This window comes from Pinus tabuliformis, chromosome 7, assembly GCF_031772625.1.
Source record: "Pinus tabuliformis cultivar Carrire ecotype Pingquan chromosome 7, CPIR1, whole genome shotgun sequence".
NCBI lineage: Eukaryota > Viridiplantae > Streptophyta > Pinopsida > Pinales > Pinaceae > Pinus > Pinus tabuliformis.
Window position 1 is genome coordinate 809,771,945 of NC_142293.1, and position 21,326 is coordinate 809,793,270.

At 39.4% G+C, this 21,326-nt stretch overlaps 1 protein-coding gene across 2 annotated transcripts in view; it reads right to left on the minus strand.

Annotated features, from left to right (window-relative positions):
- Positions 1-20,069, minus strand: part of LOC149250034 (vacuolar protein sorting-associated protein 22 homolog 1-like) — a 119,056-nt gene extending 98,987 nt beyond the window's left edge. Inside the window, exon 1 of one of the 2 annotated variants that reach the window (XR_016266812.1) lies at positions 19,700-20,069. The gene's annotated coding sequence lies outside the window, so the exon portion shown is untranslated. The remainder of the gene's footprint in view (positions 1-19,699) is intronic. The other variant, XM_089458899.1, reaches the window with a different exon arrangement.
- Between the last annotated feature and the right edge of the window lie 1,257 nt (positions 20,070-21,326).

Sequence of the window (21,326 nt, forward strand, 5' to 3'; positions counted from 1 at the left end):
AATTTCTAGAGGATCAGCACTTAACAACCCAAAGTAATACATGAAGTCTTCAAATTAAAGATAACATCTCTCCTAAAACTAATCTCATGTTTGACTAGATCAAACAACCTATGGGTTTTCAACTCTTTGGAATAGCCCATCATGATACAAGCATGGTTTTTTGCATCATATATGCTATGCATCCAAACATTCTAAGGTGTTCGACCAAGGATTTTCTCACCAATCTATTTCTCAAGATAAGTCATGTTCCATATAGCTTTAGTCAAAATGAGGTTTAGAAAGTAACTTGAGCAATAGATAGCTTCTACCCAAAACATAGTCAATATTCCTTTGGCTTAAAATAAACACCATGATGATTTCAACCAAGATTCAATTCTTTCTTTCAACAACCCCATTCCCCTGAGATGTGTAAGGTACAAATCTCTACCAAGAGATACCATTTTGTGACAAGTAACTCTCAAAGACCTTACCCACATATCCTCCATTGTATAGTCTTATATATTTCCCATGTTAACCACATTGCTCTTCAACCAATGCCTAAGATTGTTGGTTTTTGTTGCTCGAAAGGTACTTCTAGCCTTGTGTCTTCACTAGAAGGACCTTGATTTTTCTCTTTAGGAGCTTGCATGCAACATTCAAAGTGTGCAAGTGAGTTGCACGCATGCGAATGTGTTGCATGTGACATGCAAGAGATGTGCATGTAAAGAAAGCTAAATTTATGACTTGTACTTGGGTTCAAGTAAAGAAAGCTAAAGATAGGAAAGTTAACTAAAGTTAAGTCACTTATCTTCAGTTAACTTAACAAGCTAATTTTGGTCGTCAATCCTAGCTTAGGAAAGTTATAAATTGAGCCTAAGTGTCAAGGCTAAGACACAATAGCAACACAAGATTGAGAGAGGCTTCTCAATGAGCATGTGTTGGGTCTAAGAGAGTGCAGAGAGGCTAGTGATCAGTTTTGTAATCTATATTTTCTCAGTTGGGCCATTATCCCAGGATGGGAGCCCAAGTAAGTTATGTGATTTATTTATTAATGGAGAACTGTTGATTGGACAAAAATCTATTTATGTGTATGTGATTCAGATCGAGTGACTTTGCTTCCACTATATTTTTTGTGTTAAGAACTTAGTTGGGTATTCGTTCAATTAATAATTGTTGGGAACCGAATACCAGGTTTTGGGTTGATAAAATTCTAACATGGTATCACAACCCCAACTCTGAATCGATCTTGGAACCACAGGTACCAGGTTTGTATCAGATCATTGGAGCCAGGTTGGTTGGGCTCATACGAACCAAAAACAAAAATAGTGGTTGAAGTAAATCAGTGGAACAGTTGAGGGCCTTTTTTTTAAAAGGTTGAAAAAAGAATTTATTCAGTAAGGAATTTTTTTTTTAAGAAGAAAAAAATAAAAAAGGGGACTGGTGTGGGTGGCCGACAGCCCAGCCAACCACCAGTCCGTAAGTCGACTGACCAACCAGCCATAAAGAAGCACTCGAAGTAGAGATGAACAACGAAGGCTCAGAGGGCGACGTAGTTGGGCATAGCAGCCGATAGTGGTGAGACGTGAATCAGGTCGTGTCGTGGGGGTCAACGAACCAGCAACATAGTCGCCAGGAAGTATGCATTGAGAACATTGTGACCAAGATGCTCGCATAGTAGGAAGACACAACTAGCTGAGTGGGCCACAAGGGGACCCACAAAGCCAGCTGACAAAGGTGCCAAAGGTTAGCCACCTATTGACATGAGAGACGCGGACTCATGCAAGCCACAATGCGCTGAGGCCGACAAGTCCAGATCTAGCCGCCAAGGGAAAAGAACGCAGGAGTACACCAAGGACCAAGTCGAGCCCGTGTAGGCAATTGTCATGTGGATAGTCTAGCATTGGACAATGTGCAAGGATAGAGTGCAACCAGGTCGCAGAAGTCAGAGTAGGTCTACAGTTGCAAACTGCAAGGACCAGGCTGACAGATCGAAAGGGGACTATAGCATGTGGGATCCACTCAGGCAGCAAGGTGCAAGCCCGAGTAAGGCAGCACGTCAGCCAGATAATTAATTAATAAAAAAGAGGTTGAATTAATTGTTGGTCAGTGGGATTTGAGATGACTACTTGGTTATGTTACGAGGATCGACTAGACAAGGCAAGAAATTCCAACCCATGGAAGGAGTGGATTGTTCTATTGTTTGAGGAATAGGAGTTGTGGGGCATTGTGGAGAAGGTTGTCACAATTCCTACAAATCCTACTCAGTTGGCTAAGTTTAGTAAGAAGAACATGAAGGCCAAGAGAATAATCCTGGACTCCATTAAAGACAATATTATACCTCATGTGACAAGGAAGAAGAATGCCTTTGAGATGTGGACACCCTTAACCAAGTTATACCACAGTACAAACCAAAACAGAAAGAAGGTGTTGAAAGAGAAATTGAGAAACGCCAAGATGTCTGAAAATTGACACAGTTGCATCATATCTAACCAAGATCCTTAGATTAGAGATGACTTGGTAGTGTGAAATTTCCACAAACTGCACCAACTGGAAATTAATCTACTAACTTAGGCAGTTTATTTGTCTTTTGTTAATTATTAACAGCAAATTTTGAATAACTCACATTGCAATTCTTCACAAATAAAACACTGGCACTGAGAAAATAATGCACACACACAAAATGATTTTGACACCTTTTTTTTGGACAATAGTCCTTAGAAAACCAGTGCAGTAGATGAGGGTTTATATTATTACCTTCATCAAAATAGAGAACTACAATTGCTTGCCTTTCTGGCAAAGCTCCAACAATTATATCTCACTGGAAATATCTGGGAAAACCCTTTTCCCCCCAACAAATCAATCTGGCCTCCTCTTGGCCACTCGCACTCCTCTCTGCCTCTCGCACTGTCTACCAAGAATGCACACTACAGCCTCTAGTAAATTCGCACAACCTTCGAGACTCCTTGCAAGTCATTATGCATCTTAAAGCTACTCGCACCTCCTTCCAGCGACTCTCCCGGAAAATGGAAGTGATATACTACTCATGCAACTCGCACTAGGGAACTAGCTACTCACACTAGTTGTCTCAACCTCCTCTACTAGAAAACTCGACCTTCTTCCCTATCACTGGAATGCCAAAAACCCTCCTGAGAATTTCTCTGGAAATACTCACTGCTAAATACCTCACTACTGACTCTCTCTAGTTGGAACTACGCCTTGATCTCTGCAACTGACTAATTCGATTGCCTCCCTTTGTGTCTTGTGTGTCTTCTCCAAACCCATCGACCCTGCTCTTATATTCTTTTGTTGGGAAACCAATGGCCATGATCACATCTCAATCGATGGTTAAGATCATCTTGACTCCATCGACTCATTTTTTCCGGAAGTCTCTAGAGCAAAATAAATTTCTCTCAATTACTCTGATTTAATTAACCAATTTTCCTAAGTTAAACTTAAAAAATATTTAATTATTGGTCAATTAATCTAATTGAGGTGTTTCTAAGGCTTTTCTCATGAAACCTTTTCTGGGTTTTGGAGATCTCATGTTCCTTAGCCTCTTAGACACCATAGAGACTAGAACAAATGCCCGCTGCTACCAAAAACTAACACTCCCTCTTAACGAGGAAGGTGTTCTCCGCTACTCCCAACTTATCCCTAAAGTAGACAAGCTTTGCCTTACCCAAGGCCTTTGTGAGTATATCTACAACATGCTAATCTGTGGGAACATGTTGTAGCCAAACTAATCCACGTTGTTGGTGTCTAACATCTATGATACAACTAGTTGCCATAAAATAGCAATCATCTGGTAAATGTATTCCTTAATTTCTACTTGTTGATTTGACCTCTTGGAAGCTACTTGGCCCCTCCAAATCAATCTGGTCTCCCTCTGAGACCCTGAACCGATTTTGCAACTACGTTCTGGCAATTTACTGTGTCCTCTCCGACAAATTCGCACTTGCTAGAAATAACCATGGCCTCCACTGGAAAATCAATCACAAACTGGGAACTGCTTCTCCTTTGCAAATCGATCTAACTAGCAAAGTACCTCGTTGCCCCGACAACTCCCTCTGCCTCAGTCAACTCACACTACTGGAGAGACTGCATCCTCCCTCTGCAAATAAAATAGATCTCCCTCTGTCACTAAGAAACTAGAAATTTTTGTGAAGAAAATCCTTTGGCAATCACTGTCCACCATGCTATCACTGTGCTACTCTAATTCTCCTACTACATTTTGTAGTTGAACCAATCTACGCTTCCACTGCACTACTCTAATCTCACATTGTTGATGCCCCTGCACTGCCTCTACGTTGTTGCTATCACTGCAAACCTATGTGCGATCTCACTGCTACTTTAATACTTGGGCTCTCGTAGCAAAGGTAATGGTCCAACTGAGGAATCACATATACAACAATTGGATCTAATCTACTGATCAAGCCCTCCTTGGCTATGATCTAGATCTCCTTGTTGCTTTTTCCTTGGACCTTGCCCGATCTAGCATACTAGAGTGTCATGCTCCTCCTCCTCCTGAGGATACTCTCGTTATAAGTGTGAATTCATCCTCTAGACTGAAATACAAATCCTCGATCTCTACTGAAGCAGCTACCTACTTCCCTTATTGTCCTTCTTTCTCTTAGGACACTAGCTGACATAGTGACCAAGTACCATAGCCAAAGCACTTGACCTTCAACAAATCTTTCTTTTCCTTTTCTCCTTTCGATTCTTGTCCCTTGTTGGGACCCTTCTTCCCTTTGTCTTTTCCTGCAAGAGCAACATTTCCTTGTTCCTTCTTCACCTTTGTTACCTTGCCAATGTTGCTGGTAGTGCCCTCGACTAAGTTAAGCCTCAACTCCTCCTAAGTGAATCACTCCATAGGCGCTCCCAACCTGGAAGTGTGTCTTGCCCAAAAATCGCTTGGACAAATGTACGCCACTCTGCACTAGCTCATCACCTACTAGTTTCTCTCTATCTGTTGCAATTTCATCTCTAACAAACTGAATCCTGGTGAGATAGGAGGTTACATCTTTGCCCCTATTCATCTTGATGGTCCTCAACTTTTTCTTGAGGATCCTTTTCCGATTCTCTGTAATGTCCCCAAATTTTGGATTACTTTGCGAGGTGGTTAGGAGGGTTTTCCAGAGCTTATGTCAGCCTGGTCATAAGAGCAAGATTACTCCATTGATGGGCCCAAAAGGTTTTAGAGGAGTTTTATGGGTCCGACTAGGATCACTTACCATATTTCATCATCGGAATCAATTTCGCATGGTTTGCTCTTGGTTCCATTGCATTCCGATGATTTGTAAAATGGTGTTATTAACAGGCATATTTTAATTATTTATGCTTAAGGTGTTGTTTCAGGTTGATTACTTGGAGAAACACCTTAGTGTAATAGCTCGTTGGAATCAGGGCGAAAAGATCTACAAGGTAGAATGATAAAAAGGGGCTTTGGGTGGCCAATGTGACCATAGAGGTGAATTAAGCATTTTCTGGCATTAAAAGTGACTTTAATTAGTTTATAAAAGTCACTTTATTAAATAAAGAAAGGAAAAGTGCTTTTAAATATTTAATTGGAGGGAAAAGGTAAGTGAATATAATAAAAAAGGGAAGGTGAAAAGGAAATCCTAAACTCATAAAAGAAGGAAAATGAGGAGACTCTCCTCATTCGTGCATTTGTGAGTTTGGAGAAAGAGCTCTTGGAGAGAGTTTGAAGGAGAAGCTTAGGGTTTTGGAACCCTAGCCACCATAGCAGACTTCAGTGTTGAAACTAGACACCCTAGTTTGAATTTGAGAGTGAAATCACACAGATTTCACCGCTGAGCTTCAATGGAGGACGAGATTTTCGAGAAATATTGAGGTGTTCATGTGCCATCAGTTAATTTTAAAAGCTTATTGGATATTCTCTATATCATTTTGTAGGTTGAGGAGCTTCATTATAGTCTGAGAGAACAAACTCAGTTTTGAGCCTTGGAGGTCAAATGTCACAGTCAATATTGAGGTCGAGCTTGAAATTGTTTCCAGCATGGAAGTTGATTAAAGGCAACAGTAGTTCAATTCATTTTTCTCAAGGCAATTCGAGTATCCATTCAGAGCCACACTTTTACCTCAATGACTGGACGAGTTTTATTGTGTCTGGGTTGCGTATGGGTAGCAGACTTGAATGTTGTAACAGTGGTGTCTATCTAAGTAGAACCAAGTTGTATATTCCTTACTGGGTCGTGTACTAGTCAACAGCCTTGTGTGTGCCATTGTGGGAGACTCAAAGAGCGAGTTCCCTCTTTTGCTCCTGATTATCACTTCCAAAATCAGCATTTAAAGGGGCGAGACTTATCTGGTGCGCATATGTTGTTGTAACGCCACTTCTGGACAACGCGCCATCTTTGGGTTATATTATTTGTGGGTAGCTAGTAGTGAAAGAGTCATTTTTGTAGATCTGGACCAGTGTGCTAATTTCTTAGGAGTATCTCCTTAACTAATGGCTGGGACAAGTTGTTTGAAGAGCTGATATGTTTATTTGGGTGTATCTTAGGGCTGCTAACAATTACCAGGTTCCACCTTTCCAATCTGCTCTCTGTATACTCCATTTTTAATAAGAATGGTCCTTTCCCATGGATGTTACTATGCTATATCAACAGTTTGTTGAGTCTTGTGTTTGTTATTAAATTTTGTGTTGATTTGAAGCTTGTTGATGCACAAAATACTTTGAGAAAAATTGTTTTGGGCATGAAATTTTTTATCAGTCATCTACAGCACTATTCAATCAAATTGTTCGAAGAAAGTCCACGCTGAGATTTTAAATTTATAAACCCAGAATTACACTGTAAACTGAGAAATTTTCTGAGTCGGGTTATTACATCCTGGTACAGCTCGACAATGGCATCCCACATCTTCTTCGTTGTTCCCTTTTTTGCAATATGTGGAACGGTGTGATCCCTGACCCCATCAAGGATCATCCTCTTGGCTTTGGCATTGTCCCTTCTATACTCATGAAACTAGATGGGATTTGTTGACATGGAAATAATTGTTGTAGTAAACTCCTTCAAACCATGCTCGTCCAATAGAGACAACATCCTAGCCTTCCATATACCAAAATTAGAGGCTCCATCCAACCTGTCTTGATCTCTCAATCCTACTACTGTCATCTGGAAAATCTGTGAACTCAAAAATATAGAGAAATCAATAAACTGGTTAGAAACCCTCGTGTGCTTTCACTTCTAGGCCCTGCATTGATTTGCTACCGCAAAGCCCTTTTATTGCAAACCCTTTGTGCTAGATCTGCTCTGCAATATTCGATCTACCTCCGGAAACCCTTTCCAGCAACCTCGCTGCCTTCTACTACTCATTAAGACAATTTGCACTTCCTCTGGATCACCTCCTTGGACTAGAAATCAAATTGTTGCCTCTGTTATATGCATTGGTTGACTGGCCTGCACAGATCTGTAATTCATTGCTTCAGATCTCCCTCTTATCTTCACCAACCTCGCTCTAGAGTTGCTATGATCTAATCTGCTCTAATACCGCGTGAAATTTTCACGAATTGCAGCAACTGGAAATTATTCTCCTAACTTATGCAATTTATTTGTCTTCTATTAATTATTAACTACAAATATCAAATAACTCACACTGCAATTCTTCACAAATAAAATACGTGAGGAAAATAAAATATTGGAACTGAGAAAATAGTGCACACACAATAATTTTGACTCCTTTATTTTTGGACAATAGTCCCTAGAAAAACCCCGAAGGGAAAACTAGTGCAGCAGATGAGGGTTTACATTATTATCTTCAGCAAAATAGAAAATTGCAACTGCTTGCCTTTCTGGCAAAGCTCCAGCAATTTTATCTCGTTGGAAAATATCTAGGAAAATCCTTTTCCCTCCATCAAATCGATCTGGCCTCCCCTCTTGGACACTTGTACTCCTCTCTACCACTCACACTATCTGCTAGGAATGCGCACTACAACCTCTGGGAAATTCGCACAACCTTTGGGACTCCTCCCTACAAGTCATTCTTCCTACCTCTACCTCTTGAAGCTACTCGCACCTCCTTCCGACAACTCTCCCAGCAACTGGAAGTAATATACTGCTCATGCAACTCACACTAGGGGTCCAGCTACTCGCACTAGTTGTCTCGACCTCCTCTACTAGAAAAATCAACCTCCTTTCCTATCACTAGAATGCTGGAAACCCTCCTGAGAATTTCTCCGGAAATTCTCACTGTTGAATACCTCGTGGTTGACTCTCTCTGGCTGGAACTGTGTCTTGCTCTCTGCAACTGGATATTCGCATTGCCTCCCTTTGTGTCTTGTGTGTCTTCTCCAACACCATCAACCCTACTCTTTTAATCTTTTGTTGGGCAACCAACAGCCATGATCACATCTCAATTGATGGCTAAGCTCATCTTAACTCCATCGACTCACTTTTTTCGGAAGTCTCTAGAGCAAAATCAATTTTTCTCAATTAATCTCATTTAATTAACTAGTTTTCCTAAGTTAAACTTAGGAAATATTTAATTATTGATTAGTTAATCTAATTGAGGTGTTTCTAAGGCTTCTCTCAATAAACATTTTATGGGTTTTGGAGAGCCGGTGTTCTTTAGCCTCTTAGACACCATAGAGACTAGAACACTTGTCTACTGCTACCAAAAACTAACAGGTAGCAGTGGGAGAAACTATTGATAGTGAAGAGTTGGTCAGATAGCCTTCAGTGGCTTTCCTCCGAAATGGGATGTCTTTATTGATGGGATTGTTGCACGAGAGAATCTACCTAGTTGGGATAGATTGTGGGATGATTTCTCATAGGAAGAGACAAGGAGACGTTCCAAAAATGTAGGCCAACATGATGGTGGAGGTGATGAGGAGAATTTTCCTACTATTGTTAAGGGCAAAAACAAAGTAAAGGGAATTGGGGATCTACTTCCATGAAGGACATGAGCAAAGTGAAGTGATTTGCATGTCGCAAGATTGGTCACTATGCGAGTCAATGTCCATACAAGAAAAAGGAGGAGGAGGAGGATCAGGTGGCTGCATCAACATCAACTGAGATTGATGACTTTACAAAGAAATTTGAGAAAGAATTTTCTCTTGTCACCTATACTCCAATAGTAGTATTGTTGTGTATGAGAACAATGGATTATGGCTAGTGGACAGTAGAGTGTCCAGTCACATGATGGGGATCAGTTCTCCACAGTATTTCAGAGATAGGCTTAAATTGCAGTGTGTTTAGTGAGACTAATACCATGCATGCAGTGAAGGGGGTTGGATGTGTCAAATTCCAGCGAGAGTCGAGAGGATTTCTGGAGGTGATAGGATGTGGTTTGTTCCAGGGTTGATGCTACACAAGCTTTCAGTATCAGCCTTGGAGGATAATGGATAGAGTTTTGTTCCGGGATGGACAAGTGCTTCTATATTCATAGGGAGCGACCTTCGATGCAGTAGTAGTGCTTGGCATTAGACAAGGTCAGTCATACATATTGTTGGGACAACCTGTGGGTATATCCAAGGGAATCTTAGATACATGAACAGTGTCAGTTACTAAGAGGGAGCAAGTGACAAGGAAGAGTGATTCTTCAGGTACTGCAAGGAGCCTCAACTGGTATGATATGACATTGTTAGATGCTCAGGAGTAGGATCCTAGGAGCATGGTTGGAAGTAACAGCTCCTCATAACAAATTTCGAAGGAGGTAACAGGGAAGTCTTCTAGTTCAAAGGGACCAGCTACAGTAGCAGATGACGTGGTGGTGTTGGAGACAGGTCCAGGTGGAGGAGGTTCTTCTAGAAGTCCCTCCCTCGCTAAGAGGGAGTGTTGATTTTTGCAGCTCAAAAGGTACTTCTAGCCTTGTGTCTTGACTAGAAGGACCTTGATTTGCCCCTTTAAGAGCTTGCATTTGACATGCAGAGTGTGCAAGTGAGTTGCATGCATGCAAATGTGTTGCATGTGACATACATGAGATGTGCATGTAAAGCAAGCTAAATTTATGACTTGTACTTGAGTTAAAGTAAAGAAAACTAAAGATAGGGAAGTTAACTAAAGCTAAGCCACTTATTTTTAGTTAACTTGCAGATCCGTGGGAAAATTGCGGATGGAAATGTGAACCAAAATTTTGGAACCGCAGATCGCTCGAAAAAACACACCCCCTGGACTTTCGGAACCATGATGGTTCCATTTGTGGTTTCACAAGCCGAAGCCACATTTCCCGAGCGGTTCTGAAACCCCCCCGCATGGTTCTCCGAGTGACTTTTATTTATTTATTTTTATTGACCTGTGGTTTAAGTGGGACCTAGGGTGAGTTAGGGATGAGTTAGGGGAAAGGGAAGATGAGGTTAAAAGGCCTCTTCCCCCTCTCTTTTCCTCATTCTTGCATCTTTGGCTTGAGCTTGGAGAAGAGAGGAGATAGCAAGCTTTTGAGATCATATTTGTGAGAGGTTTGAGGATAGAGCAAAGGAGAGCTTGGAGGAGTGAAGGAGGAGGAGCTTAGAAGAGTGAAGAAGGGTTGCCATCCTCCTCTCCTATTCTTTCCCATTCTTTCTTCTTGCTTATGTTATTGCAAGTTGTTCATCTAACATGGTGTTCTTTTAGATTATCATTCCACTTTTGGTTTTCATGGTGTTGGTTGGGGGTAGGCATAGAAGAGAAGAAATGGAACAAGAGGATAGTGGTCGTACTCATAGTGAACTAATGCATGATGAGGAAGGGTTTGCAAAGGAAGGGTTTGAAGAGGAAGGGGATGAAGAGGGCACTGAAATGCAAGGGGGGAAAGCTGCATTGAGACCCTTGTGGAATTTTGTGACAAAACTTGGGGGGGGGAGAGGTGGTGGAACCTTCAAGTTTTTATGCCCTCATGATTGTCATGGAGGAAAACCTTATAGTGGTTCATATACCTGTGTGAGGAGGCATCTTTGTGGGGTAATGGACAATGATGAAAAAAAGGGTGCCATAGGGATCTCAGTTTGCCCTAATGTATCAATGGAACAAAGGAAAAAATACATCCAAATAGAGGAGGTTGCACAAAAGAAAAGTAAGAAACAAAAACTTCAGTCCAATACAAGTGCAACCTCTAGATTTGGTGGCCACACCTCATCTCCTCTTGGTACTTCTGGAACCTCTGAATCTAGAAGAACAATAGCAGATTTCTTGAATATTGGTGGGAGGGATGATGTGGATGCAAAAGTGGTATGAGTTCCTTGTGCTTGCGGTATACCATTCAATGTGCTTTGCTCTCCCTATTGGCATGATTTGGTTAAGGCCATCAATGAAGCCCCAAAAGGATACAAGAGCCCCAACTATGAGAAAGCTAGAACTTTGTTATTAGACAGAGAAAAAGCAAAGATTCATAGAGCTTTGACACAGTTTATAGATGAGTGGGCAGATTGCAAGGTATCCATTATATCAGATGGTTGGACAAATGTTAGAAACCAACATTTGATAAATGTTCTTGGTGTTTCTGCTAGTGGTGCAATGTTTCTTGCAAGTCATGACTCCTCCTCCATCACTGCATCTTCTCAAAACATTGCAGATCTCCTATTGAAAGCAATTAATGATGTTGGTCCTAATAATGTGGTTCAAGTGATCACTAATAATGCAGCAAATTGTAAGGGAGCAAGAAGAATAATTGAGCGGACTCATCCACACATCTTTTGGGTGCTTGGTGCACACATTGAACCTTTTGATGCATGATATTGTGAAGCATAAAGAATGTGGACAGATTAATCAGCAATATAAGAGAGGGAAGCAACTCATTAAATATGTCACAGGGAATACAAGGGTCAACTACTTTTATGGCACTTACTCCAAGTTGCAGTTGCTTAAGCTTTCAAAAACTAGATTTGCAAGTTATTACCTCACCTTTAGGTGCCTAGTGAAGGTGAGACAAGCTTTAAGTGCTATGGTGACATGTGATTCATGGGATGAGATGAGCATTGATAGAGATGGTGCTAATGTAGTGAAGGACATTGTTCTTGACAGTTACTTTTGGTCACAGGTTAAATATGTTTTGCAATTCACCAAGCCAATTTATTACATGATCAAGTTTGCAAATTTAGATTGGCCAATAATTGGGGAGGTGTATGAGCAGATGCATAGCATGTTGGGGCAAATTAAAGACATTGTTGAGCCTAGAGATATCACCTTGTACAATTATATTCGTGCAGAGGTGGAAAAACAATGGGAAATGTTAAACATTCCATTGCATGCCTTAGCATATGTTCTTACACCTAAATACTATCATGTATCATGGATTTCAACACTAGCACCTGGTTGGGGGACCAAGAGAAAACCACACCAAGATCCAGAGGTTCTGGCTGGTTATATGAAAGCATTGGATAAATTAGCCCCTAATGAGGAGTGTGACATCATATAGAAACAACTGAGCAATTATATCCTTGCCAATAGTGCATTTGGGACCAGTCATGCAATTAGAGATCGAGGGAATTTGTCTTCTCTTAAGTGGTGGAACATGCATGGAGGTGCTACTCCACATCTACAATGTTTGGCAATACGAGTGCTCTCACAGGTGGTGAACACTTCTTCTGCAAAGAGGTGTTGGAGCACCTATAGTTTCATCCACAGCGTTAAAAGAGATAGGTTAAATGTAAATCGGGCAGAGAGCTTGTTTTATGTTCCTTAAAACTTGCAATTATTCTCCCATTATTGTGAGGAGGCAAAGAAAAATAAAGACTATAAGGTTTGGGACAAAAATCCAAAAGAGGCCAATTTGGAGGCTGGAGTGTTGCATTTAGAGCAATTAGAGGATGCTCTTATCGAGGGTGATGATGATCATTATGAGACAGCACCCCCATACAGTGCCATGGTCCCATGTTCCAATCTTCAACAGCAACAGCAAGGGCTTCATCCTCAGTTCCACAGCCACCATCTTCTTCATTGCCACCACGTGGAGGCTCACATAGTGGTCATGGTGGTGTAAGGAGGAGAGATTAGTAGATAGATTCACAATTCACTACTTTTTTTGTCATAGTCTATAGATGATAGATTAGAGTGTTAGACTTTAGTGTTGTGAATTTGAACTTTTCAGTCTTCCTAGTTCAGTGTGCAGTTGGTGGTGGTCAGATGGCCTATTTTGTAAACATTATTATTTGGTCATGACTCATGTTGACAGTTGCTCACTTGCTACTATGCTAGATAAGTTATTTGAATGTTTTATCTTCTAAATGTCTACTTTCTATTATATGCTTAAAATTTTGATACTTTCTAAGTTTCTACCTTCTATTATTTGTGATATGCTTAAAAATTTAATGTACGTTTGTAATTGCTAGAATCTAGGTGGTTGATGCTCGAATAATTAATCATCGATGTACTATGGATGCGATATTTATCTTGGTTGATGTACAAATATGCATGTTTTCATATCTTCTACAACTAATTTGGTATTTTGGATGTTTTTTCTAATATAAATGTCAAAAATATATATAAATATATGTGTGTGTGTGTGTAATAGGTGCTTCCGAGACACTTTGCTTCCGAATATTTTTGGAAAATCACACTTCCAATGCTTCGCTTCCAGTCCCTGCTTCTTGCAACATTGTTGGGGAGTCTTCTTTTTCTTACCTTTCTTAGTAAATGTCCAATCATCATGCTTCTTCTCAATAGTCTAATCAAAGCAATCCTATTCTTTCCCTCAATTGCCAGCTTGACCTCTTCCTCTATAGTTCTATTGACCTTTCCCTTTAAGCAAATGGACTTGTTACTTAACTTCAAGTTTTCCTTCATTGGGCAATTTTCTTGTGCCCTTATTAAAAAAGCATGGGAAGGATTAGGAGAATAATCCTTGCCATCCTTTCTTTTGTGGAAGCCCAACTAACATGGAAAATCAAACTGAATACATCATAGGGTCTCTTCAAATTCATCAAGATCAGTTCAATGAGATAACCATCTTTCTTGGAAAACCTATTTCCCATTCACCCAATTTCAACTAAAGCTCATTCACACGAGCCCAGTAATCTTCATTTATATCAAGGGAGAGAGGATCAAGGAAGATCAATTAATTCTCAATCTACATAACTTAACCTTCATCGATCTTATCAAATGAAATCGTCAACTTCCTCTAGACTTGATTATGATAGTTGATATTGCTCGTGTTAAAGTGAATCTCCCTAGAGATGTAGGTCATTACAACTTCGTATTAAAGTGAATCTCCCTAAAGATGTAGGTCATTACAACTTCCATAGCCTTGACCTTATTCCCGTTGACAAGAAACTTATGTTAATCCTTCGTTAGAACTAGAATCACAGTATTGGTAAATTTCCAAAGCACATTACTCTTCAATAACATTCCATATCTTGTGCCCACATACCATAATTGTGGTCGTTCAAACCCATAAATTCTTACTTGGAACTCATGATCTTGATATAGAGAACTAAACCCTAATTCAGTCTTCAAGTGAAAGCCTTCATTCAATCTACCAGAGGTGTCCAACTCAACAAGAGCACGTGGAAGCAACAACCTCCAAACAACTTGTAACAACAAGGTAAGTCTCACAATCGCTTTGATACGATGTTGGGGAGCCAAGGAAATAGTAGGTCGATAAGTTATAGATTCTAAGAAGAGGTGGTGTCTAAAGACCTCATTATAACATTAAAACACAAGTAAGCATAGCTCAACATACATAAAACACAATAAAAAAATCATTGTAGATCAATCCACAAGACCATTTATATATAGCATTGAAGTCTAACTCAATCCCTTGAAGTGAGGAAGACATGGTTAACTTTGATGGGCTACGGCATGCACCAAACTCTTTGATTTCACCTCTACCTGTGCAACAATCCACTACCATGGTCAACCAACAGACAGAATGCCCAGATGACCTCTCAGTTGACTCTCCTACTCGATTATCAACTCGTTGTCTCAAAAAGATCCAAAGGTGCGATGAACTTGTTGTTCTAACAAGACAATGAGGGTTAGAAATGTTCTTGACATACCTTTGAATTAGCAGAACAATCCAGTCTCAAATCTCCCTTAACCTTGTAGATGATAACTAGACCATTGATGTAGATGCCAAATCCTCTCAATGCTCACTCCAAATCAAGTATCAAGTCTCTTGAGTCTTCACCACAACTTTACAATGACTCAATGAGGGAGACGTGAGGGATAGATACGAGGGAGGTCATTATATAGAATGCTTTTAGGGTTTGGGAAGTGGGGTCTTTTCTTTCCTTCAATTCTTTTTGGTTTGGCTTTAGAAGACACATTGTCCCACATGACTAGTTCACTTTGAGAACTAAGTGAACAGTGTGGTTTAGAGACCAGTTTGGGACCAACATAAATGAGAAGTTTAAGTAGCTTTCTTTCATTTATTTATAAAGGGTGGTACTCTCTCTTTATCAATTATAGCAGCATATAAATAACATCATGAAATCCTTGGATAGAGAGTTGGAGACACGAGCGAGGCTACAAATCAGAGATGACACCATGAGGCAATGGCTAGGGAGATTATGAATCCTTTGTAGTCGTCGTCGAGTTGCAATTCGTTTCGACGATTTTTTACGGCAAGGTTTCTTGAGAGCCACTATTCTGGCTCACAAAGTTTCTGAAGCATGTGGGGGACGTGGTGGCAGACATTGTGTGGGATCTTTATCTTGAGGAGCCTTGTCGACAAAGATCAAACACTCGGGGCTTGGATTCGCCCAACTTTCCCACAGATATAATAAATGTTGATCAGATCTCCATAAAATCATTGGTGTATTTTTTAAATGCCGACCTGGATCTCTGGTTATTTGCTTAGCGATGCGCAGTTCTGATGTGTGACAAGGAAGGAAGATCCGTCAGGGTTTTTATACATGTTTCAGTTGCCCTGGTATTGGATCGCTACACCATGCAACTGTTGGATGGTTTGAAACGTAGGATTTTGAATCAAATTCACCCCAATTTTGTGTTATGGACCCCTTTTTAATCCAGAGGCATGATCTTCAGAATTTGGATCGAGAGAAGCGTTTTCGAAATTTTGTAAAATCCCTAAATGGGAAATCATTCCTTTTAGGGGTTCAGACCTTGGATCTAGTGAAAGATCTGAAAGAGAAGGTTGAAGAAAAAATTGGACATTTTGGGAAATACACAAAATGTACTTAATGAAGGCAAATTATTACAAGATGCCATTGAGTTGAAAGACTACGACATACAGCTTAACTCCACAATTATTATAAACTTGAGGTTGTAGGGTGGAATTCCAAGAATGGGCAATCCATCTAGATCGACTTCTTTTGCCAAAAACATTAAGGGTCCAACTTCGTTCAAGAATGTCATGAAAGGGAAAGCTACTACACCAGACAAACAGATCCCAAACCTGTCAACCCCAGGCCCTTACCTAGTTGAGTATATGGAAAACACACCAGATCTATCAATAAATTTATTTGAAATAAGTGGTCTTTTCACATTTCTTCAAGGCAAGGCTCTTATTTGTAGATATAATGGTTTTTGGCACAAGTCTGAAGATCTACACCAGTGGATCTACACAACTTGGACCAATAAATGTGATATTTACCTGTGTTCAAAGGGGTTTTTTGTGGTACAATTTGATAATCAAGAAGATCTAGATTTTGTTTTAAATGAGGGACCATGGTTTTGGGGAAGGGCAGGCCTCTTCGTAACTCCATGGTTTCCATCTTTTGATGCTACAACAATGGTGGTTACGAAGATGTTGGTATGGGTGAGACTTCACAACCTCCCTCTCCCTTTCTGGCATCACCAAGTTTTAGAAGGTATCGGAAACACACTGCGGAAGTTTCTGAAGATAGATCAAGAAAGAATGGAAAAAGATATTTTTACTTTTGCCAGGATTTGCGTAGAAATAGACCTTAGCAAAGGTCTCCCAAATCACATCCATCTGGTTCATAAAGATTTTAAGTGGACTCAGTTATTGGACTTTGAAAACATGGCTTTCAGATGTCGGGTTTGTCTTTAGACAGGGCATTTACAGAATACATGCCCCCAAGAAAAAAAAGGACAAAGAAAAGATTCCAAAAGTCAAACAGAGGAAGAACAAAACCAAGAAGACTCCAAGTGGAGGAGGGGGAAAAGAAGTAGAACGAACTCGAAAGACAAGCCGAGAAAGGCATTGAGTTAGCAGTGATCCAGGCTCCAGAAAAACAGCATGAGGAAATATGCAGTAGTCAAGGAATGGCCGGAACAAAAAGAACACATACATCTGAGAGTTCCCATTTGGATAAAGATGTGCTATCAAAGTCTAAAGGAGAAGAAATGGCAATAGTAACTGCCAACCCAAATTATGGGAGATGGCAAAAAGTTCAAAAAAGAAAAAGTAAAAAAGAGAAGCTCAGTTTGTCTGGGTAAATGTAATTTCTGGTTTTGAGTTTTTAGTAGACTTTTTTAGTGCAAACAGCTAAGCTATGCATGCATTAAGCACATGTAAAATAAAATTTTGTTTCTTAATAAAATTACAAGCTTTTTTCTTTGAAGAAAAAAAAAACAACAAAACAACAACATCATGAAATCCCCAAAGAGAAGGATTCATGAAGCTCAAATTCAATTTCTAATGTTATGACAATCTTGAAAATCTTCTACACAATCCATTGGAAATTTAAAGGAATTTGCAGTGAATAGAAGATGCCATAATCAGCATAGTAATAAAACACATGCAATTCCTTCAATGGATAATCGAAAAAGGATGCTCATATGAATCAGCACTGATATCCAAACATATTCAATAGTATGAACCACGAAGAAGTAGCACAAGGTGAAATAACATGGTCACATAACAATCTTATAGAGCTCTGGCTCGGGTCCATATCCCATGCTTCAAAGAACTAAAGTCCAAAATATAAACTTTAATTGTCCAAAATATGGTAATATGCTTCCTCGGGTATTCAGAGACAAGGCAAAAATCAGATGACAATAAACAGCTTCAGGCAGAAAAGGAAACATTCAGCCCAATCGAAGTGCCTGTTGCCAGCAGACCATGGGATGAATGAGACAAAGAACTCTGGATCCTCTAACTCCCGCAAGCTCCAGCTATCTCTACGAAATATGTGAGACAGAAAAAATGAAATTGTCACGGCCTATGACAACTCAAAGGAGAAGGATAAAGGATGAGATCAAGTCAGAAGCATCTTGGATAAGGAGAGTAGAAATCACAAAGAAGGGAAAGGAAGGAATGGACTCAAAAGCAGTGCAATACCAGTGAATAGAGGTCTGGATCTATTTGCCTTCTCTCTTCGTCTTTGTTTACTGGAACCAATAAAGTTCTTCAGAGTTCTCGATAGAATCTTCCTTTTTAGCTGTTAGTTGCTGGGTTTACAAAACTGAATCATATTTTGCTTTCGTAAACCAACAAACCTATCCTTGCCATATATTTATGTTATTTACTATCTGTTACCACTGGTGAGATTCCTTGAAAATGAGCATGCTTTGCAAGTCTAACTACAATTATGAAAATCATAAAATCACATTCATCTCTTCTTGTTGAGGGAGTCAATGATAAGCATTGATATCTCTTGCCATTTATGTCCAGGTATTGGCAAAAGTTGGCATAGTCCTGGGGTTACTGTGTTCTGACTCTTGTTCCTTCAGCGCTTATTGCATTGCCATCCACCTTTCCTACAAAATTTACTCGCTTGAAAAGGGCAAAAATCATTGTTTTTGAGTTAAGAGGCTTTAACCCACTTAAGAAGTATTTGCACAAGTTAGTTCTTCTTCATTCACAGTGACAATGATTTGAAATTTGTCCTACATGTAACACAAAGCATTACACAAAAAGACAAATTAATTGCACCAAGAGAAGCAAGACGCATTGTACAGCCCCATATAAGGAAAATCCGTAATGTCTGTGCCTCACGCGGACATGACACATGAAATACATTGACCCAATATAATATTTTTTAATATTTTTAAGAAATTAAAAAACAGCAGTGAGTGTGATGAGGCATGTAACATAAACACTCAGCGTAGATGCATCTTAAACTCGGGATCTTTTAAGCAGCAAGATATTTGTATCTCAATTTCTTTTTGATCCCCCTCTATGCGCGGGCTGGTATATAACACAAAGAGTTACATAAAAACAAACATGAAGTAATGGGGATCTTCCCCAACCTGCCCTGACTTCTCTCTGCGCACCATTCCATGTAGTTGGCAATCATCATTAGCATTTTAGTGTCATTTGTGCAATCTTTTGGTCAATATATTCGTCTAGCTGAACTATCCAAATGTGGGCCTTTTTGCTGAATTCAGGATTAAAGTGTGGTAGACTGTAGTTGTATTTCGCGTTTGAGACAATTATCCTCCTTGTCCTATTGCCCTTGTTTGAAGTTTCTGCTATTTATCCTTCTGCTCTGGATTCCTTTACCCTACACCTGTTTAGAGTTCGTGTTCGAATTCAAATTCTAGGTTAACGGAATTCCAATAAAATTCGGCAGTGCAAAATGATATGACAAAATTCGGCAGTATGTTCCGAAAATTGCAAGTATCACAATACAGTCCCAAAAAGGCATGAATACTATGTGAAAAATCCAGCCATTTTTAGCCATAATTTGTACAGAGATACGGTGCAAGTCACATAAAAAATTGCATATTTATTAGTTATTCTGGCAATCTGAGTAATATGGGTCATAACATCAGCCAAAACCGATGCCAAAATGATCCAAGAAACACGAATACGGCTTTAAATCCCCTGTTCTAAAGGGATGCTTGTGCAAAACATTTAACTCCAGCACTAACCTCTGCCTTAGAATTTAAAATATTCTGGCAATTCTTCTACTCACCTTAAAGAAGACAGAAAGATGGCAATGCAAAATCCGAGAACACCTTTGAGATCTCTGGTTGTTGTTCGGCTTCAGTTTTTCAAATCTTCAACCCACTCAATACACATCCACCAGCAAGCTTTCGCCAGGGCTCACAAGATTGCTGGTATCTTCAAGCGATTTCCCACGCAAGCAGCAATTTAAAGGCAAGCGATTCCGTGAGTTGTGCAAGCAGCAATTCCTTCGTTGCTTGGGCAGGCAGCAGATTCAGCAAATCAGTATAATTCCCTTGTGGCAGCATTAAAATTCAGGCCTGAGACACCATCGAGAAATAGTGAACACTGCGATCTCCTTAATGAAAACGATTTTTTATAAATTTTGTTTTAATGCCTTTTTAACCACTTTCATCTTCCATATACTGGAATTTTCTTATTACATTTAAAGATTTACTATATATTGTATGGTAGTGTAGGGAAAATGTGCCGCCAGGCTATGGTCAAATTTTATGAATCATTCTACATTTTAGTTCATTTTGGAGGTTTTGAATCAGTGAATTGGGTTGAATAAATTATTACAAGGACATTTAGAAAATGGATTAATAGGATTATTTATTTTGAAATAAAAAATTTATTTAATTATGCATGATTATTAGATAGATGATAGGGATTTAATCTCTACATATTTTAGAATATGTTTAATAATATTTATAAAGAAAGAAAGAAGGTATTTGAATATTTATGAGGCTAAAGATAGTCTATAGGACAGATTGCTTTTTTGTATGGTTGATGTATTTGGTTATTTCCCTGTGAAGCCTCACAATAAACGCTCCTAGCTTCTCGACAAACCCCTCACTAAATAGATTATCCCAAGAGCTAGATGTCAGAATATCTACATAACTTTCCATGTTGTCTTTTAAGGCTTCGCATTCTAAAATGAAATGCTTTTCTGTTTCCACTTTTTCAGAAGAACAAAAAATACATACTCTTTCCTCCCGCACTTCTTTTGGCCTTTTCCAATGCCTTGTTTCACAACGGAGTTGATGAGAATTAGTCTTTAACTAAGCAATAAGAATTTTGGCTCTCCAATAAATATTGGCCTCTATGTACACTTTTTGTTGATGATTGTGAGTGGGATTAAACACTTCAATATAGTACTTTTTCTTTCTCCCTAGCTCCTTATCCCAAATACGCATGTGGAACTTATCCATAATAAAAGCTTTTATCTCTTTAATGTTCATGGGACACGTGTTCAAGCAAATACCCCATTTACTAAACCATTTATTATTTTGATTCATCCAAGTCTTCTTTCTTTTACACAATATGTCATTAAAGACAACCTCATGTCATCTACCCTCTTCCATTTGCTCAATTTTTTAAAAACCTTATGGCTCACAACATAACAATTGCTTCAATAGGACTTGCCCATGTTTCACTTAACAAGATAGCATAAGGAACTGTACTTTTAATTTTGAATTTGTTTGTAATCAAACACTTCTGGATTTTCTCAATTTGTTTCCGCTGCATGTTGGATGTACTATTGGCCCACAGTTCACAACCATAGAGAATCATCGAAATCACTAGAAGCCCAAAAAGAGTTTGAGTGGTTTTCCAATCCCATAACTCTACCTCTCTACACCTATTTTGAAAAG